The sequence below is a fragment of the Rhipicephalus microplus genome, chromosome 9, assembly GCF_043290135.1.
Source record: "Rhipicephalus microplus isolate Deutch F79 chromosome 9, USDA_Rmic, whole genome shotgun sequence".
NCBI classification, from domain to species: domain Eukaryota; kingdom Metazoa; phylum Arthropoda; class Arachnida; order Ixodida; family Ixodidae; genus Rhipicephalus; species Rhipicephalus microplus.
The window spans coordinates 68,492,345-68,505,434 of record NC_134708.1 but is presented as its reverse complement, the minus strand read 5'-3'; the positions used below and the strand labels follow the sequence as shown (position 1 = coordinate 68,505,434).

The 13,090-nt window shown below is 47.4% G+C and overlaps 21 non-coding genes across 21 annotated transcripts; all 21 read left to right on the top strand.

Moving 5' to 3' along the window:
- Positions 1 to 659: 659 nt before the first annotated feature.
- On the top strand, positions 660 to 731 carry TRNAD-GUC (transfer RNA aspartic acid (anticodon GUC)). The gene has a single exon. It is a non-coding gene; the product is annotated as a tRNA-Asp (tRNA).
- Positions 732 to 1,242: 511 nt separating this feature from the next.
- On the top strand, positions 1,243 to 1,314 carry TRNAD-GUC (transfer RNA aspartic acid (anticodon GUC)). The gene has a single exon. It is a non-coding gene; the product is annotated as a tRNA-Asp (tRNA).
- Positions 1,315 to 2,697: 1,383 nt separating this feature from the next.
- TRNAD-GUC (transfer RNA aspartic acid (anticodon GUC)) lies at positions 2,698 to 2,769 on the top strand. Its single transcript has one exon. It is a non-coding gene; the product is annotated as a tRNA-Asp (tRNA).
- Positions 2,770 to 2,989: 220 nt separating this feature from the next.
- On the top strand, positions 2,990 to 3,061 carry TRNAD-GUC (transfer RNA aspartic acid (anticodon GUC)). Its single transcript has one exon. It is a non-coding gene; the product is annotated as a tRNA-Asp (tRNA).
- A 516-nt stretch (positions 3,062 to 3,577) lies between these two features.
- Positions 3,578 to 3,649, top strand: TRNAD-GUC (transfer RNA aspartic acid (anticodon GUC)). Its single transcript has one exon. It is a non-coding gene; the product is annotated as a tRNA-Asp (tRNA).
- Positions 3,650 to 3,865: 216 nt separating this feature from the next.
- TRNAD-GUC (transfer RNA aspartic acid (anticodon GUC)) lies at positions 3,866 to 3,937 on the top strand. Its single transcript has one exon. It is a non-coding gene; the product is annotated as a tRNA-Asp (tRNA).
- A 509-nt stretch (positions 3,938 to 4,446) lies between these two features.
- TRNAD-GUC (transfer RNA aspartic acid (anticodon GUC)) lies at positions 4,447 to 4,518 on the top strand. The gene has a single exon. It is a non-coding gene; the product is annotated as a tRNA-Asp (tRNA).
- A 216-nt stretch (positions 4,519 to 4,734) lies between these two features.
- On the top strand, positions 4,735 to 4,806 carry TRNAD-GUC (transfer RNA aspartic acid (anticodon GUC)). The gene has a single exon. It is a non-coding gene; the product is annotated as a tRNA-Asp (tRNA).
- A 1,385-nt stretch (positions 4,807 to 6,191) lies between these two features.
- On the top strand, positions 6,192 to 6,263 carry TRNAD-GUC (transfer RNA aspartic acid (anticodon GUC)). Its single transcript has one exon. It is a non-coding gene; the product is annotated as a tRNA-Asp (tRNA).
- Positions 6,264 to 6,774: 511 nt separating this feature from the next.
- Positions 6,775 to 6,846, top strand: TRNAD-GUC (transfer RNA aspartic acid (anticodon GUC)). Its single transcript has one exon. It is a non-coding gene; the product is annotated as a tRNA-Asp (tRNA).
- Positions 6,847 to 7,938: 1,092 nt separating this feature from the next.
- Positions 7,939 to 8,010, top strand: TRNAD-GUC (transfer RNA aspartic acid (anticodon GUC)). The gene has a single exon. It is a non-coding gene; the product is annotated as a tRNA-Asp (tRNA).
- Positions 8,011 to 8,230: 220 nt separating this feature from the next.
- TRNAD-GUC (transfer RNA aspartic acid (anticodon GUC)) lies at positions 8,231 to 8,302 on the top strand. The gene has a single exon. It is a non-coding gene; the product is annotated as a tRNA-Asp (tRNA).
- A 216-nt stretch (positions 8,303 to 8,518) lies between these two features.
- TRNAD-GUC (transfer RNA aspartic acid (anticodon GUC)) lies at positions 8,519 to 8,590 on the top strand. The gene has a single exon. It is a non-coding gene; the product is annotated as a tRNA-Asp (tRNA).
- A 223-nt stretch (positions 8,591 to 8,813) lies between these two features.
- TRNAD-GUC (transfer RNA aspartic acid (anticodon GUC)) lies at positions 8,814 to 8,885 on the top strand. Its single transcript has one exon. It is a non-coding gene; the product is annotated as a tRNA-Asp (tRNA).
- Positions 8,886 to 9,393: 508 nt separating this feature from the next.
- Positions 9,394 to 9,465, top strand: TRNAD-GUC (transfer RNA aspartic acid (anticodon GUC)). The gene has a single exon. It is a non-coding gene; the product is annotated as a tRNA-Asp (tRNA).
- Positions 9,466 to 10,261: 796 nt separating this feature from the next.
- TRNAD-GUC (transfer RNA aspartic acid (anticodon GUC)) lies at positions 10,262 to 10,333 on the top strand. Its single transcript has one exon. It is a non-coding gene; the product is annotated as a tRNA-Asp (tRNA).
- Positions 10,334 to 10,556: 223 nt separating this feature from the next.
- Positions 10,557 to 10,628, top strand: TRNAD-GUC (transfer RNA aspartic acid (anticodon GUC)). Its single transcript has one exon. It is a non-coding gene; the product is annotated as a tRNA-Asp (tRNA).
- Positions 10,629 to 10,848: 220 nt separating this feature from the next.
- TRNAD-GUC (transfer RNA aspartic acid (anticodon GUC)) lies at positions 10,849 to 10,920 on the top strand. Its single transcript has one exon. It is a non-coding gene; the product is annotated as a tRNA-Asp (tRNA).
- Positions 10,921 to 11,136: 216 nt separating this feature from the next.
- Positions 11,137 to 11,208, top strand: TRNAD-GUC (transfer RNA aspartic acid (anticodon GUC)). The gene has a single exon. It is a non-coding gene; the product is annotated as a tRNA-Asp (tRNA).
- Positions 11,209 to 11,426: 218 nt separating this feature from the next.
- TRNAD-GUC (transfer RNA aspartic acid (anticodon GUC)) lies at positions 11,427 to 11,498 on the top strand. The gene has a single exon. It is a non-coding gene; the product is annotated as a tRNA-Asp (tRNA).
- A 223-nt stretch (positions 11,499 to 11,721) lies between these two features.
- On the top strand, positions 11,722 to 11,793 carry TRNAD-GUC (transfer RNA aspartic acid (anticodon GUC)). Its single transcript has one exon. It is a non-coding gene; the product is annotated as a tRNA-Asp (tRNA).
- The last annotated feature ends 1,297 nt before the right edge of the window (positions 11,794 to 13,090 follow it).

Genomic DNA, 13,090 nt, shown 5'->3' with positions numbered 1-13,090 from the left:
TCCCACTGAAACAGTCATGTAAAGCTAGAGTTGTCATCTCGCAGACAATACCGTCGTGTCTGCCGTGCATGCGCATATCCTCGTTAGTATAGTGGTCAGTATCTCCGCCTGTCACGTGGGAGACCGGGGTTCAATTCCCCGACGGAGAGCAGTAATTTTTTAATTACCATAGGGTGGATATCGAACGTGCACTGCTATAATATTTGGCAAAATAATCTTCGTTCTCTCAATCTCCTCCAGAGTAAGCTAATATATTGGGGAAGCTCGAGCGCCAGGTGCTTTTTTTTCTCTCCCACTGAAACAGTCATGTCAAGCTAGAGTTGTGATCTCGCAGACAACACCGTCGTGTCTGCCGTGCATGCGCATATCCTCGTTAGTATAGTAGTCAGTATCCCCGCCTGTCACGCGGGAGACCGGGGTTGGATTCACCGACGGGGAGCAGCAATTTTTTAGTAAATATAGGGTGGAAATTGAACCTGCACTGCTATACGATTCGGAAATATTCTTCGTTTTCTCCATCTCCTCCAGAGTAAGTTAATATAATGGAGAAGCTCGAGCACCAGGTGTCTTTGTTATTTTCTCTCCAACTGAAACAGTCATGTCAAGCTAGAGTTGTGATCTCGCAGAGCACACCGTCGTGTCTGCCTTGAATGCGCATATCCTCGTTAGAATAGTGGTCAGTATCCCCGCCTGTCACGCGGGAGACCGGGGTTCGATTCCCCGACGGGGAGCAGTAATTTTTTAGTTACCATAGGGCGAAAATTTAACCTGCACTGCTATACCATTCGGCAAAATAATCTTCGTTTTCTCCATCTCCTCCAGAGTAAGCAAATGTGATGGGGAAGCTCGAGCGCCAGGTGCTTTTTTTTCTCTCACTGAAACAGTCATGTCAAACTAGAGTTGTGATCTCGCAGACAACACCGTCGTGTCTGCCGTGCATGCGCATATCCCCGTTAGTATAGTGGTCAGTATCCCCGCCTGTCACTTGGGAGACCAGGGTTCGATTCCCCGACGGGGAGAAGTAATTTGTTAGTTACCATAGGGTGAAAATTTAACCTGCACTGCTATACCATTCGGCAAAATAATCTTCGTTTTTTCCATCTCCTCCAGAGTAAGCTAATATAATGGGGAAGCTCGAGCGCCAAGTGTCTTTGTTTTTTTTCTCTCCCACTGAAACAGTCATGTCAAGCTAGAGTTGTGATCTCGCAGACTATACCGTCGTGTCTGCCGTGCATGCACATATCCTCGTTAGTATAGTGGACAGTATTCCCGCCTGTCACGCGGGAGACCAGGGTTCGATTCCCCGACGGGGAGAAGTAATTTGTTAGTTACCATAGGGCGGAAATTGAACCTGCACTGCTATACCATTCGGCAAAATAATCTTCGTTTTCTCCATCTCCTCCAGCGTAAGCTAGTGTAATGGGGAAGCTCGAGCGCCAGGTGCTTTTTTTTCTCTCACTGAAACAGTCATGTCAAACTAGAGTTGTGATCTCGCAGACAACACCGTCTTGTCTGCCGTGGACGCGCATATCCTCGTTAGTATAGTGGTCAGTATCCCCGCCTGTCACGCGGGAGACCGGGGTTGGATTCACCGACGGGGAGCAGTAATTTTTTAGTTACCATAGGGTGGAAATTGAACCTGCACTGCTATACCATTCGGCAAAGTAATCTTAGTTTTCTCCATCTCCTCCAGAGTAAGCTAATATAATTGCTTGAGCGCCAGGTGTCTTTGTTTTTTTTTCTCTCCCACTGAAACAGTCATGTCAAGCTAGACTTGTGATCTCGCAGACAACACCGTCGTGTCTGCCGTGGACGCGCATATCCTCGTTAGTATAGTGGTCAGTATCCCCGCCTGTCACGCGGGAGACCGGGGTTGGATTCACCGACGGGGAGCAGTAATTTTTTAGTTACCATAGGGTGGAAATTGAACCTGCACTGCTATACCATTCGGCAAAGTAATCTTAGTTTTCTCCATCTCCTCCAGAGTAAGCTAATATAATTGCTTGAGCGCCAGGTGTCTTTGTTTTTTTTTCTCTCCCACTGAAACAGTCATGTCAAGCTAGAGTTGTGATCTCGCAGACAACACCGTCGTGTCTGCCGTGCATGCGCATATCCTCGTTAGTATAGTAGTCAGTATCCCCGCCTGTCACGCGGGAGACCAGGGTTCGATTCCCCGACGGGAAGCAGTAATTTTTTATTTACCATAGGGAGGAAATTGAACGTGCACTGCTATAATATTTGGCAAAATTATCTTCGTTCTTTCCATCTTCACCAGCGTAAGCTAATATATTGGGGAAGCTCTCACCCAGGTGTCTGTTTTTTTTTCTCCCACTGAAACAGTCATGTCAAGCTAGAGTTGTCATCTCGCAGACAATACCGTCGTGTCTGCCGTGCATGCGCATATCCTCGTTAGTATAGTGGTCAGTATCTCCGCCTGTCACGTGGGAGACCGGGGTTCAATTCTCCGACGGGGAGCAGTAATTTTTTAATTACCATAGGGTGGATATCGAACGTGCACTGCTATAATATTTGGCAAAATAATCTTCGTTCTCTCAATCTCCTCCAGAGTAAGCTAATATATTGGGGAAGCTCGAGCACCAGGTGTCTTTGTTTTTTTCTCTCCAACTGAAACAGTCATGTCAAGCTACAGTTGTGATCTCGCAGAGCACACCGTCGTGTCTGCCTTGAATGCGCATATCCTCGTTAGAATAGTGGTCAGTATCCCCGCCTGTCACGCGGGAGACCGGGGTTCGATTCCCCGACGGGGAGCAGTAATTCTTTAGTTAACATAGTGTGGAAATTGAACCTGCACTGCTATGCCATTCGGGAAAATAATCTTCGTTTTCTCCATCTTCTCCAGAGTAAGCTAATATATGGGGGAAGCTCGAGCGTCAGGTGTCTGTTTTTTTCTTTTCCACTGAAACAGTCATGTCAAGCTAGAGTTGTGATCTCGCATACTATACCGTCGTGTCTGCCGTGCATGCGCGTATCCTCGTTAGTATAGTGGTCAGTATCCCCGCCTGTCGCGCGGGAGACCGGTGTTCGATTCCCCGACGGGGAGCAGTAATTTTTTAGTTACCATAGGGCGAAAATTTAACCTGCACTGCTATACCATTCGGCAAAATAATCTTCGTTTTCTCCATCTCCTCCAGAGTAAGTTAATATAATGGAGAAGCTCGAGCACCAGGTGTCTTTGTTTTTTTCTCTCCAACTGAAACAGTCATGTCAAGCTAGAGTTGTGATCTCGCAGAGCACACCGTCGTGTCTGCCTTGAATGCGCATATCCTCGTTAGAATAGTGGTCAGTATCCCCGCCTGTCACGCGGGAGACAGGGGTTCGATTCCCCGACGGGGAGCAGTAATTCTTTAGTTAACATAGGGTGGAAATTGAACCTTCACTGCTATGTCATTCGGGAAAATAATCTTCGTTTTCTCCATCTTCTCCAGAGTAAGCTAATATATGGGGGAAGCTCGCGCGTCAGGTGTCTTTGTTTTTTTCTTTTCCACTGAAACAGTCATGTCAAGCTAGAGTTGTGATCTCGCATACTATACCGTCGTGTCTGCCGTGCATGCGCGTATCCTCGTTAGTATAGTGGTCAGTATCCCCGCCTGTCGCGCGGGAGACCGGTGTTCGATTCCCCGACGGGGAGCAGTAATTTTTTAGTTACCATAGGGCGAAAATTTAACCTGCACTGCTATACCATTCGGCAAAATAATCTTCGTTTTCTCCATCTCCTCCAGAGTAAGCAAATGTGATGGGGAAGCTCGAGCGCCAGGTGCTTTTTTTTCTCTCACTGAAACAGTCATGTCAAACTAGAGTTGTGATCTCGCAGACAACACCGTCGTGTCTGCCGTGCATGCGCATATCCCCGTTAGTATAGTGGTCAGTATCCCCGCCTGTCACGCGGGAGACCAGGGTTCGATTCCCCGACGGGGAGAAGTAATTTGTTAGTTACCATAGGGTGAAAATTGAACGTGCACTGCTATACGATTCGGTATTATTCTTCGTTTTCTCCATCTCCTCCAGAGTAAGCTAATGTAATGGGGAAGCTCGAGCGCCAGTTGCTTTTTTTTCTCTCACTGAAACAGTCATGTCAAACTAGAGTTGTGATCTCGCATACTATACCGTCGTGTCTGCCGTGCATGTGCATATCCTCGTTAGTATAGTGGTCAGTATCCCCGCCTGTCACGCGAGAGACCAGGGTTCGATTCCCCGACGGGGAGAAGTAATTTGTTAGTTACCATAGGGCGGAAATTGAACCTGCACTGCTATACCATTCGGCAAAATAATCTTCGTTTTTTCCATCTCCTCCAGAGTAAGCTAATATAATGGGGAAGCTCGAGCGCCAGGTGTCTTTGTTTTTTTTCTCTCCCACTGAAACAGTCATGTCAAGCTAGAGTTGTGATCTCGCAGACTATACCGTCGTGTCTGCCGTGCATGCGCATATCCTCGTTAGTATAGTGGACAGTATTCCCGCCTGTCACGCGGGAGACCAGGGTTCGATTCCCCGACGGGGAGAAGTAATTTGTTAGTTACCATAGGGCGGAAATTGAACCTGCACTGCTATACCATTCGGCAAAATAATCTTCGTTTTTTCCATCTCCTCCAGAGTAAGCTAATATAATGGGGAAGCTCGAGCGCCAGGTGCTTTTTTTTCTCTCACTGAAACAGTCATGTCAAACTAGAGTTGTGATCTCGCATACTATACCGTCGTGTCTGCCGTGCATGTGCATATCCTCGTTAGTATAGTGGTCAGTATCCCCGCCTGTCGCGCGGGAGACCGGTGTTCGATTCCCCGACGGGGAGCAGTAATTTTTTAGTTACCATAGGGTGGAAATTGAACCTGCACTGCTATACCATTCGGCAAAGTAATCTTAGTTTTCTCCATCTCCTCCAGAGTAAGCTAATATAATTGCTTGAGCGCCAGGTGTCTTTGTTTTTTTTTTCTCTCCCACTGAAACAGTCATGTCAAGCTAGACTTGTGATCTCGCAGACAACACCGTCGTGTCTGCCGTGGACGCGCATATCCTCGTTAGTATAGTGGTCAGTATCCCCGCCTGTCACGCGGGAGACCGGGGTTGGATTCACCGACGGGGAGCAGTAATTTTTTAGTTACCATAGGGTGGAAATTGAACCTGCACTGCTATACCATTCGGCAAAGTAATCTTAGTTTCCTCCATCTCCTCCAGAGTAAGCTAATATAATTGCTTGAGCGCCAGGTGTCTTTGTTTTTTTTTCTCTCCCACTGAAACAGTCATGTCAAGCTAGAATTGTGATCTCGCAGACAACACCGTCGTGTCTGCCGTGCATGCGCATATCCTCGTTAGTATAGTAGTCAGTATCCCCGCCTGTCACGCGGGAGACCAGGGTTCGATTCCCCGACGGGAAGCAGTAATTTTTTATTTACCATAGGAAGGAAATTGAACGTGCACTGCTATAATATTTGGCAAAATTATCTTCGTTCTTTCCATCTTCTCCAGCGTAAGCTAATATATTGGGGAAGCTCTCACGCCAGGTGTCTGTTTTTTTTTCTCCCACTGAAACAGTCATGTCAAGCTAGAGTTGTCATCTCGCAGACAATACCGTCGTGTCTGCCGTGCATGCGCATATCCTCGTTAGTATAGTGGTCAGTATCTCCGCCTGTCACGTGGGAGACCGGGGTTCAATTCCCCGACGGAGAGCAGTAATTTTTTAATTACCATAGGGTGGATATCGAACGTGCACTGCTATAATATTTGGCAAAATAATCTTCGTTCTCTCAATCTCCTCCAGAGTAAGCTAATATATTGGGGAAGCTCGAGCGCCAGGTGCTTTTTTTTCTCTCCCACTGAAACAGTCATGTCAAGCTAGAGTTGTGATCTCGCAGACAACACCGTCGTGTCTGCCGTGCATGCGCATATCCTCGTTAGTATAGTAGTCAGTATCCCCGCCTGTCACGCGGGAGACCGGGGTTGGATTCACCGACGGGGAGCAGCAATTTTTTAGTAAATATAGGGTGGAAATTGAACCTGCACTGCTATACGATTCGTAAATATTCTTCGTTTTCTCCATCTCCTCCAGAGTAAGTTAATATAATGGAGAAGCTCGAGCACCAGGTGTCTTTGTTATTTTCTCTCCAACTGAAACAGTCATGTCAAGCTAGAGTTGTGATCTCGCAGAGCACACCGTCGTGTCTGCCTTGAATGCGCATATCCTCGTTAGAATAGTGGTCAGTATCCCCGCCTGTCACGCGGGAGACCGGGGTTCGATTCCCCGACGGGGAGCAGTAATTTTTTAGTTACCATAGGGCGAAAATTTAACCTGCACTGCTATACCATTCGGCAAAATAATCTTCGTTTTCTCCATCTCCTCCAGAGTAAGCAAATGTGATGGGGAAGCTCAAGCGCCAGGTGCTTTTTTCTCTCTCACTGAAACAGTCATGTCAAACTAGAGTTGTGATCTCGCAGACAACACCGTCGTGTCTGCCGTGCATGCGCATATCCCCGTTAGTATAGTGGTCAGTATCCCCGCCTGTCACTTGGGAGACCAGGGTTCGATTCCCCGACGGGGAGAAGTAATTTGTTAGTTACCATAGGGTGAAAATTTAACCTGCACTGCTATACCATTCGGCAAAATAATCTTCGTTTTTTCCATCTCCTCCAGAGTAAGCTAATATAATGGGGAAGCTCGAGCGCCAAGTGTCTTTGTTTTTTTTCTCTCCCACTGAAACAGTCATGTCAAGCTAGAGTTGTGATCTCGCAGACTATACCGTCGTGTCTGCCGTGCATGCGCATATCCTCGTTAGTATAGTGGACAGTATTCCCGCCTGTCACGCGGGAGACCAGGGTTCGATTCCCCGACGGGGAGAAGTAATTTGTTAGTTACCATAGGGCGGAAATTGAACCTGCACTGCTATACCATTCGGCAAAATAATCTTCGTTTTCTCCATCTCCTCCAGCGTAAGCTAGTGTAATGGGGAAGCTCGAGCGCCAGGTGCTTTTTTTTCTCTCACTGAAACAGTCATGTCAAACTAGAGTTGTGATCTCGCAGACAACACCGTCTTGTCTGCCGTGGACGCGCATATCCTCGTTAGTATAGTGGTCAGTATCCCCGCCTGTCACGCGGGAGACCGGGGTTGGATTCACCGACGGGGAGCAGTAATTTTTTAGTTACCATAGGGTGGAAATTGAACCTGCACTGCTATACCATTCGGCAAAGTAATCTTAGTTTTCTCCATCTCCTCCAGAGTAAGCTAATATAATTGCTTGAGCGCCAGGTGTCTTTGTTTTTTTTTCTCTCCCACTGAAACAGTCATGTCAAGCTAGAGTTGTGATCTCGCAGACAACACCGTCGTGTCTGCCGTGCATGCGCATATCCTCGTTAGTATAGTAGTCAGTATCCCCGCCTGTCACGCGGGAGACCAGGGTTCGATTCCCCGACGGGAAGCAGTAATTTTTTATTTACCATAGGGAGGAAATTGAACGTGCACTGCTATAATATTTGGCAAAATTATCTTCGTTCTTTCCATCTTCTCCAGCGTAAGCTAATATATTGGGGAAGCTCTCACCCAGGTGTCTGTTTTTTTTTCTCCCACTGAAACAGTCATGTCAAGCTAGAGTTGTCATCTCGCAGACAATACCGTCGTGTCTGCCGTGCATGCGCATATCCTCGTTAGTATAGTGGTCAGTATCTCCGCCTGTCACGTGGGAGACCGGGGTTCAATTCTCCGACGGGGAGCAGTAATTTCTTAATTACCATAGGGTGGATATCGAACGTGCACTGCTATAATATTTGGCAAAATAATCTTCGTTCTCTCAATCTCCTCCAGAGTAAGCTAATATATTGGGGAAGCTCGAGCACCAGGTGTCTTTGTTTTTTTCTCTCCAACTGAAACAGTCATGTCAAGCTACAGTTGTGATCTCGCAGAGCACACCGTCGTGTCTGCCTTGAATGCGCATATCCTCGTTAGAATAGTGGTCAGTATCCCCGCCTGTCACGCGGGAGACCGGGGTTCGATTCCCCGACGGGGAGCAGTAATTCTTTAGTTAACATAGTGTGGAAATTGAACCTGCACTGCTATGCCATTCGGGAAAATAATCTTCGTTTTCTCCATCTTCTCCAGAGTAAGCTAATATATGGGGGAAGCTCGAGCGTCAGGTGTCTGTTTTTTTCTTTTCCACTGAAACAGTCATGTCAAGCTAGAGTTGTGATCTCGCATACTATACCGTCGTGTCTGCCGTGCATGCGCGTATCCTCGTTAGTATAGTGGTCAGTATCCCCGCCTGTCGCGCGGGAGACCGGTGTTCGATTCCCCGACGGGGAGCAGTAATTTTTTAGTTACCATAGGGCGAAAATTTAACCTGCACTGCTATACCATTCGGCAAAATAATCTTCGTTTTCTCCATCTCCTCCAGAGTAAGCAAATGTGATGGGGAAGCTCGAGCGCCAGGTGCTTTTTTTTCTCTCACTGAAACAGTCATGTCAAACTAGAGTTGTGATCTCGCAGACAACACCGTCGTGTCTGCCGTGCATGCGCATATCCCCGTTAGTATAGTGGTCAGTATCCCCGCCTGTCACGCGGGAGACCAGGGTTCGATTCCCCGACGGGGAGAAGTAATTTGTTAGTTACCATAGGGTGAAAATTGAACGTGCACTGCTATACCATTCGGCAAAATAATCTTCGTTTTTTCCATCTCCTCCAGAGTAAGCTAATATAATGGGGAAGCTCGAGCGCCAGGTGTCTTTGTTTTTTTTCTCTCCCACTGAAACAGTCATGTCAAGCTAGAGTTGTGATCTCGCAGACTATACCGTCGTGTCTGCCGTGCATGCGCATATCCTCGTTAGTATAGTGGACAGTATTCCCGCCTGTCACGCGGGAGACCAGGGTTCGATTCCCCGACGGGGAGAAGTAATTTGTTAGTTACCATAGGGCGGAAATTGAACCTGCACTGCTATACCATTCGGCAAAATAATCTTCGTTTTCTCCATCTCCTCCAGCGTAAGCTAGTGTAATGGGGAAGCTCGAGCGCCAGGTGCTTTTTTTTCTCTCACTGAAACAGTCATGTCAAACTAGAGTTGTGATCTCGCAGACAACACCGTCGTGTCTGCCGTGCATGCGCATATCCTCGTTAGTATAGTAGTCAGTATCCCCGCCTGTCACGCGGGAGACCGGGGTTGGATTCACCGACGGGGAGCAGCAATTTTTTAGTAAATATAGGGTGGAAATTGAACCTGCACTGCTATACGATTCGGAAATATTCTTCGTTTTCTCCATCTCCTCCAGAGTAAGTTAATATAATGGAGAAGCTCGAGCACCAGGTGTCTTTGTTTTTTTCTCTCCAACTGAAACAGTCATGTCAAGCTAGAGTTGTGATCTCGCAGAGCACACCGTCGTGTCTGCCTTGAATGCGCATATCCTCGTTAGAATAGTGGTCAGTATCCCCGCCTGTCACGCGGGAGACCGGGGTTCGATTCCCCGACGGGGAGCAGTAATTCTTTAGTTAACATAGGGTGGAAATTGAACCTTCACTGCTATGCCATTCGGGAAAATAATCTTCGTTTTCTCCATCTTCTCCAGAGTAAGCTAATATATGGGGGAAGCTCGAGCGTCAGGTGTCTTTGTTTTTTTCTTTTCCACTGAAACAGTCATGTCAAGCTAGAGTTGTGATCTCGCATACTATACCGTCGTGTCTGCCGTGCATGCGCGTATCCTCGTTAGTATAGTGGTCAGTATCCCCGCCTGTCGCGCGGGAAACCGGTGTTCGATTCCCCGACGGGGAGCAGTAATTTTTTAGTTACCATAGGGCGAAAATTTAACCTGCACTGCTATACCATTCGGCAAAATAATCTTCGTTTTCTCCATCTCCTCCAGAGTAAGCAAATGTGATGGGGAAGCTCGAGCGCCAGGTGCTTTTTTTTCTCTCACTGAAACAGTCATGTCAAACTAGAGTTGTGATCTCGCAGACAACACCGTCGTGTCTGCCGTGCATGCGCATATCCCCGTTAGTATAGTGGTCAGTATCCCCGCCTGTCACGCGGGAGACCAGGGTTCGATTCTCCGACGGGGAGAAGTAATTTGTTAGTTACCATAGGGTGAAAATTGAACGTGCACTGCTATACGATTCGGTATTATTCTTCGTTTTCTCCATCTCCTCCAGAGTAAGCTAATGTAATGGGGAAGCTCGAGCGCCAGGTGCTTTTTTTTCTCTCACTGAAACAGTCATGTCAAACTAGAGTTGTGATCTCGCATACTATACCGTCGTGTCTGCCGTGCATGCGCATATCCTCGTTAGTATAGTGGTCAGTATTCCCGCCTGTCACGCGGGAGACCAGGGTTCCATTCCCCGACGGGGAGAAGTAATTTGTTAGTTACCATAGGGCGAAAATTTAACCTGCACTGCTATACCATTCGGCAAAATAATCTTCGTTTTTTCCATCTCCTCCAGAGTAAGCTAATATAATGGGGAAGCTCGAGCGCCAAGTGTCTTTGTTTTTTTTCTCTCCCACTGAAACAGTCATGTCAAGCTAGAGTTGTGATCTCGCAGACTATACCGTCGTGTCTGCCGTGCATGCGCATATCCTCGTTAGTATAGTGGACAGTATTCCCGCCTGTCACGCGGGAGACCAGGGTTCGATTCCCCGACGGGGAGAAGTAATTTGTTAGTTACCATAGGGCGGAAATTGAACCTGCACTGCTATACCATTCGGCAAAGTAATCTTAGTTTTCTCCATCTCCTCCAGAGTAAGCTAATATAATTGCTTGAGCGCCAGGTGTCTTTGTTTTTTTTTTCTCTCCCACTGAAACAGTCATGTCAAGCTAGACTTGTGATCTCGCAGACTATACCGTCGTGTCTGCCGTGCATGCGCATATCCTCGTTAGTATAGTGGTCAGTATCTCCGCCTGTCACGTGGGAGACCGGGGTTCAATTCCCCGACGGGGAGCAGTAATTTTTTAATTACCATAGGGTGGATATCGAACGTGCACTGCTATAATATTTGGCAAAATAATCTTCGTTCTCTCAATCTCCTCCAGAGTAAGCTAATATATTGGGGAAGCTCGAGCGCCAGGTGCTTTTTTTTCTCTCACTGAAACAGTCATGTCAAGCTAGAGTTGTCATCTCGCAGACAATACCGTCGTGTCTGCCGTGCATGCGCATATCCTCGTTAGTATAGTGGTCAGTATCTCCGCCTGTCACGTGGGAGACCGGGGTTCAATTCCCCGACGGGGAGCAGTAATTTTTTAATTACCATAGGGTGGATATCGAACCTGCACTGCTATAATATTTGGCAAAATAATCTTCGTTCTCTCAATCTCCTCCAGAGTAAGCTAATATATTGGGGAAGCTCGAGCGCCAGGTGCTTTTTTTTCTCTCCCACTGAAACAGTCATGTCAAACTAGAGTTGTGATCTCGCAGACAACACCGTCGTGTCTGCCGTGCATGCGCATATCCCCGTTAGTATAGTGGTCAGTATCCCCGCCTGTCACGCGGGAGACCAGGGTTCGATTCCCCGACGGGGAGAAGTAATTTGTTAGTTACCATAGGGTGAAAATTGAACGTGCACTGCTATACCATTCGGCAAAATAATCTTCGTTTTTTCCATCTCCTCCAGAGTAAGCTAATATAATGGGGAAGCTCGAGCGCCAGGTGTCTTTGTTTTTTTTCTCTCCCACTGAAACAGTCATGTCAAGCTAGAGTTGTGATCTCGCAGACTATACCGTCGTGTCTGCCGTGCATGCGCATATCCTCGTTAGTATAGTGGACAGTATTCCCGCCTGTCACGCGGGAGACCAGGGTTCGATTCCCCGACGGGGAGAAGTAATTTGTTAGTTACCTTAGGGCGGAAATTGAACCTGCACTGCTATACCATTCGGCAAAATAATCTTCGTTTTCTCCATCTCCTCCAGCGTAAGCTAGTGTAATGGGGAAGCTCGAGCGCCAGGTGCTTTTTTTTCTCTCACTGAAACAGTCATGTCAAACTAGAGTTGTGATCTCGCAGACAACACCGTCTTGTCTGCCGTGGACGCGCATATCCTCGTTAGTATAGTGGTCAGTATCCCCGCCTGTCACGCGGGAGACCGGGGTTGGACTCACCGACAGGAAGCAGTAATTTTTCAATTAGCATAGGGCGGAAATTGAACCTGCACTGCTATACCATTCGGTAAAATAATCTTCGTTTTCTCCATCTCCTCCAGAGTAAGCTAATGTAATGGGGAAGCTCGAGCGCCAGGTGCTTTTTTTTTCTCTCACTGAAACAGTCATGTCAAACTAGAGTTGTGATCTCGCAGACAACACCGTCTTGTCTGCCGTGGACGCGCATATCCTCGTTAGTATAGTGGTCAGTATCCCCGCCTGTCACGCGGGAGACCGGGGTTGGATTCACGGACGGTGAGCAGTAATTTTTCAATTACCATAGGGCGGAAATTGAACCTGCACTGCTATACCATTCGGTAAAATAATCTTCGTTTTCTCCATCTCCTCCAGAGTAAGCTAATGTAATGGGAAAGCTCGAGCGCCAGGTGCTTTTTTTTCTCTCACTGAAACAGTCATGTCAAACTAGAGTTGTGATCTCGCAGACAACACCGTCATGTCTGCCGTGGACGCGCATATCCTCGTTAGTATAGTGGTCAGTAACCCCGCCTGTCACGCGGGAGACCGGGGTTGGATTCGCCGACAGGAAGCAGTAATTTTTTAGTTACCATAGGGCGGAAATTGAACCTGCACTGCTATACCATTCGGCAAAATAATCTTCGTTTTCTCCATCTCCTCCAGAGTAAGCTAATGTAATGGGGAAGCTCGAGCGCCAGGTGCTTTTTTTTCTCTCACTGAAACAGTCATGTCAAACTAGAGTTGTGATCTCGCAGACAACACCGTCATGTCTGCCGTGGACGCGCATATCCTCGTTAGTATAGTGGTCAGTATCCCCGCCTGTCACGCGGGAGACCGGGGTTGGACTCACCGACAGGAAGCAGTAATTTTTTAGTTACCATAGGGCGGAAATTGAACCTGCACTGCTATACCATTCGGTAAAATAATCTTCGTTTTCTCCATCTCCTCCAGAGTAAGCTAATGTAATGGGGAAGCTCGAGCGCCAGGTGCTTTTTTTTCTCTCA